The sequence below is a fragment of the Teleopsis dalmanni genome, chromosome X (assembly GCF_002237135.1).
Source record: "Teleopsis dalmanni isolate 2A chromosome X, ASM223713v2, whole genome shotgun sequence".
NCBI classification, from domain to species: Eukaryota; Metazoa; Arthropoda; class Insecta; order Diptera; family Diopsidae; genus Teleopsis; species Teleopsis dalmanni.
In genome coordinates, this window is record NC_051848.1 from 55,962,377 (window position 1) to 55,968,885 (window position 6,509).

Sequence of the window (6,509 nt, forward strand, 5' to 3'; positions counted from 1 at the left end):
TACGTTAATCTCGTTAGGCTGGTTCTCGCAGCGTATTCAAATTGTTTTCGCTTCAATTTGTAAGAGTTAATTTAGTTCTGTTGCCATATCCATTCAGTTTTTGAAAAATAGGGTTTATTGCTTAGAAATTACTTAGTAGATACTATTTTAGATGACTTTCCTTTAAATCTAGTATTCGATTTATATAGTTGAAATGCTGTCTAAGCGTGTTTATATATAACGACGGTAATCCAGTTTCCAAATGTATTATATAGTTCGGTGTGTTTATTGGTAAATTAAAGGCACGTTTAATATAATTCGTTTGTAATTTTTGTGATTCTTTATATCTCTGGACACCCCAAACTACTGCTGCATATGTTATTTAACTGCTATATGATTAAAACCTAAACATTTATAATATCTAAGTATTTGATTATGTTCGTATATAACGCAGAAATCCCATTCTTCGTTTAATCGTTTAATCGTCATTAATTTTTGTTAATAAATAACAATCCTAAAAAAATGACACTATATATATTCTGAATAATCAAAATCTTATTTTAGGGAATGATATATTTTCATAATTTAAAATAATATCATATATATTGAACACCACAAATCGACGTTTTAATTAAACAATTTAAATTATAATTAAAAATTAATTAATTTAAATTATAATTTTTATTAGGTTACTCTGGTCTTCTGACTGGAATGCAAATAAAAAATTTTATTTGTTATATTGTATAAAAAAATTAATTTATTACATTGTATTTTTTTATAAATCATTGAAATTTTTTTCTTCTATATGCAACAACTGCTCCATTCATATTGTGAATAATATTACAAATATTATAAATTAAATTATTTAAATTTTCAGCGTTTTCCATGCTGATTTATTTTCAGGTAGTATTGCACTTTCCACAGATGAAATTTAATGTCTTCTGTTTACAATTAAAATGTAAACACAGAAAAGCTCTAAAACCAGAACGTTTTGACACATAAAAGGTCTTTCCTATTCCTTAAGTAACTTGTGATAATGTCAACGCAAATCTTACTATATGACTTACTAAGTAAGAAGTGGAAACGCAGTATTATATTATCCAATTAAAATTATTTATAAATGCAACTGGGCACTACGAAACTAATATAATTTTATGTATTGATTTAGAAAAAATATGGGGGTCGCAAAAGTTCACAAAATATTCGACGGAATTGTCTTTTAAGACCTTAAAGAGTATTATATTAAGCAAAGAATTATTTGATAAAAAAAGATATGCACTATGTATGGTCAGCAAAAGATCGGATTAGATTATTAAAATAATAAAATTGTTATGCATAAAAAGACTTGTACTGTTGTATATCTTCTGTACAGTTTATATAAACTGTATTATCTTATTAGAATAAAACAGAATAAAAATGCACCTTTTCTTCACACAAATGGTATATTTTTTAACAAATTTTGGTACGGAAAAAGTATTTCAAGTGGCAATCGATAAAACATATCATATCACTGCTCTCTAACAATTTAACTCCACTCTCTTCAACACCTGAGAATGTCACCGCAATTTAAAAAATTTTTTTACATTCGCTATCACCTGCTTGTCCTCGTATTGCTTTTTGTCTCATTGTCCCAGGGCATCCTACGATGCCCTAAGTATAATGTGCAATGACAAAATACCGGACACAGTGATGGCTAATCACCGCAAATAGCACAAACCTAAGTATCCCTAAATCTGTCGATTATCGATAGCATAATCTACCCACACATAATATAACATTAAGGAATAATGAAATAAACTCAAATAATAAAATAAAATATAGATTCAAGTAATAAAAATGAAAGTAATCTTAAAATATATATATTAAAAAAATATAAAAATAACATGAATTGTTATTATTCTATAATTGTCGATGAATCGTCTGTTCAAAAATGGGGTAACTACTTACGGAAACCAAAGTATCTGTCCACTATCAGTTTCCACTGACTCGTCTGGGAACTACCCAGACTCATCAGAGTGGATTTAATATACTTATAATTTCGTCACTATATATTTATAAAATCCATAGTCATTTTCTTAATATATACTTAACTATAACATACTTTATGTTAACTTCTTAAGTACTTCTTAAGCATGCATTCTAGTTCTTTTCCTTCTAAGCAAAAAAATGAAATCACCCTAGCTCGATTTGATTCTTTCTCTTTTATATGTTTAAATTTTATTAACAGTAAAATTTTAAAAGTGACAATTCGCAAAATTCTTCCATATTTTTATGGCTTTTTTTACTTCTATCTTCGACATCAAAAAAATATATCCAGGTTTTTCTATAAAATTGTTCCTACTAATTTTATAACTTACCACACCCTTGTACTATTAATTGGTGGGCGCCTAATAAATCACTTCAACCTGTCTTCAAAAATAGTGCTTTTCATTTCGTGCAAAATAAGAGTCAAAATTTAAAAGAAATCTTTCTTTATCGATTGCTGTCATGTTTTTCGATGAAATGGTTATTTATTTCTAATTATTTTTATTCCAGCAATGGATTATCAGGTGAATGCCTTTCAAACATTGTATTCGAAAATTTAAATAATTTAAATGAAATTGGTTTAAAAATTCGTGAACTAATATATGATCGAGGGTCTTCAAACAGAAAATGTGTAATTCCATCTCTGGTGCTGGAATCCACAATCCATACTTTTTTCATAATAATTTAAAAGTTTATTGCTTCTTTGATTTCCCACACTTGATAAAATCCTTGCGAAATAGTTTTAGTAAGTGTGATTTTAATACTTGGGAACATATATTCCCAACTCTTTGAAAAAATGAGAGTAAAACTTGCAACACAAGTTTTTAGCAGAACTGTTGTAGCTGCTATTAAAACCGTTGTAGAACAAACGTTGTTACCGTTGTTACAAAACCAGTAGAACAAAATTTTTCTGACTGATATTTTGTTCGACATGCACACTCTATGTTTATATACTCTTTGACAATACTTATACAAATTTAAAAAAATATATATATATAACGAAATTTCTAAGAAATAAATATGTTAATACTTAATCGCTTACCTTCGGGCGTGACTGGGCGTGGGCGTCTTTTATCGTTTTTCCGGTATGTGATGTTTTTACTTTCATTTAAATATTGGAGAAGTTCCTGTGTAAGTCCCCCGCTTTCTGTAATATAAATAATATATAATAATTAAATGTTTTAATGACCAAAAGAAAATTTTTTTAAAAATAATTATTTCACGGGCTAATTGGTCAGTTATTAAATAATGATATTTTTTTAAAAAAAAAATAAAATTTATTATTTAGTTTTATAAGAATTTTATTGTCCAATATTTCGACTATAATCTATAGTCATCATCGGGGAACTATACATATAAATACATTGTAATTAATATTAAGGTATACATTACATAAAAACAATAATAAATTACATTTACATTGAACCATGAAACATATATATGTATTTGGAATATATACAATACTTTCACTATAAGAATCATAAAAATAACATATATATATGAAAAATATATGTTGTTTTTAATACTTGGGAACATATATTCCCAACTCTTTGAAAAAATGAGCGTAAAATTTTCAATACAAGTTTTTAGCAGAACTGTTGTAGCTGCTATTAAAACCGTTGTAGAACAAACGTTGTTACCGTTGTTAAAAAACCAGTAAGAACAAAATTTTTGTGACTGATATTTTGTTCGACATGCACACTCTATGTTTATATACTCTTTGACAATACTTATACAAATTTAAAAAAATATACATATATAACGAAATTTCTAAGAAATAAATATGTTAATACTTAATCGCTTGCCTTCGGGCGTGACTGGGCGTGGGCGTCTTTTATCGTTTTTCCGGTATGTGATGTTTTTGCTTTCATTTAAATATTGGAGAAGTTCCTGTGTAAGTCCCCCGCTTTCTGTAATATAAATAATATATAATAATTAAATGTTTTAATGACCAAAAGAAAATTTTTTTTAAAAATAATTATTTCACGGGCTAATTGGTCAGTTATTAAATAATGATATTTTTTTAAAAAAAAAATAAAATTTATTATTTAGTTTTATAAGATTTTTATTGTCCAATATTTCGACTATAATCTATAGTCATCATCGGGGAACTATACATATAAATACATTGTAATTAATATTAAGGTATACATTACATAAAAACAATAATAAATTACATTTACATTGAACCATGAAACATATATATGTATTTGGAATATATACAATATTTTCACTATAAGAATCATAAAAATAACATATATATATGAAAAATATATGTTGTTTTTAATACTTGGGAACATATATTCCCAACTCTTTGAAAAAATGAGCGTAAAATTTTCAATACAAGTTTTTAGCAGAACTGTTGTAGCTGCTATTAAAACCGTTGTAGAACAAACGTTGTTACCGTTGTTACAAAACCAATAGAACAAAATTTTTCTGACTGATATTTTGTTCGACATGCACACTCTATGTTTATATACTCTTTGACAATACTTATACAAATTTAAAAAAATATACATATATAACGAAATTTCTAAGAAATAAATATGTTAATACTTAATCGCTTACCTTCGGGCGTGACTGGGCGTGACTGGGCGTGGGCGTCTTTTATCGTTTTTCCGGTATGTGATGTTTTTGCTTTCATTTAAATATTGGAGAAGTTCCTGTGTAAGTCCCCCGCTTTCTGTAATATAAATAATATATAATAATTAAATGTTTTAATGACCAAAAGAAAATTTTTTTTAAAAATAATTATTTCACGGGCTAATTGGTCAGTTATTAAATAATGATATTTTTAAAAAAAAAAAATAAAATTTATTATTTAGTTTTATAAGATTTTTATTGTCCAATATTTCGACTATAATCTATAGTCATCATCGCGGAACTATACATATAAATACATTGTAATTAATATTAAGGTATACATTACATAAAAACAATAATAAATTACATTTACATTGAACCATGAAACATACATATGTATTTGGAATATATACAATACTTTCACTATAAGAATCATAAAAATAACATATATATATGAAAAATATATGTTGTTTTTAATACTTGGGAACATATATTCCCAATCTTTGAAAAAATGAGCGTAAAATTTTCAATACAAGTTTTTAGCAGAACTGTTGTAGCTGCTATTAAAACCGTTGTAGAACAAACGTTGTTACCGTTGTTACAAAACCAGTAGAACAAAATTTTTCTGACTGATATTTTGTTCGACATGCACACTCTATGTTTATATACTCTTTGACAATACTTATACAAATTTAAAAAAATATACATATATAACGAAATTTCTAAGAAATAAATATGTTAATACTTAATCGCTTACCTTCGGGCGTGACTGGGCGTGGGCGTCTTTTATCGTTTTTCCGGTATGTGATGTTTTTGCTGGCATTTAAATATTGGAGAAGTTCCTGTGTAAGTTCCCCGCTTTCTGTAATATAAATAATATATAATAATAATAAATAATAAATAATAATAAATGTCAAAACATTTCTAAAATGAATAAAAAATATGTTAGCTCTACAATTCAAGTTAGCACTTAATATAAGATCAATTAAGACAACTCCTTTTAACAATAATATAGAAGAACTCAGCCAGAATTTAGTTGTAAAATATAGTGAATTAATATTTTTTAAATGTTCAGAATAAGAACATTTCTTAAAATAATTGAAATGAGGGAACATTATATAAGTAAATATACAATACTTATACAAATTTAAAAAAGTATACATATATAACGAAATTTCTAAGAAATAAATATGTTAATACTTAATCGCTTACCTTCGGGCGTGACTGGCCGTACAAGCACTCCTTCCGATAATATTTCCGGATCAGATTGTCTTTCATGACATTCTCTTTCTAAAAACAAAACAAAAGAGAGCATTATTATTAATATAAAAATGTTATATTAAAAGATTCATGTATATGTAACGTTTTAATTTTTATACATTTTCTGAAGTCTAGGACTCAAAAATACATCGCTTCCTTTCTCTAACCAACAATTTAATATAAATTTTACCTGTATTATGTAGACGTCTCCTGTCCTTTTTTCTGATTGTTACATTTTTGCTCGTTATCAAATATTCGAGATTTTCCTCTGTAAGTTCACAGCTTTCTGTAATATAAATAATATATAATAATTAAATGTTTTAATGACCAAAAGAAAATTTTTTTTAAAAATAATTATTTCACGGGCTAATTGGTCAGTTATTAAATAATGATATTTTTTTAAAAAAAAAATAAAATTTATTATTTAGTTTTATAAGATTTTTATTGTCCAATATTTCGACTATAATCTATAGTCATCATCGGGGAACTATACATATAAATACATTGTAATTAATATTAAGGTATACATTACATAAAAACAATAATAAATTACATTTACATTGAACCATGAAACATATATATGTATTTGGAATATATACAATACTTTCACTATAAGAATCATAAAAATAACATATATATATGAAAAATATATGTTGTTTTTA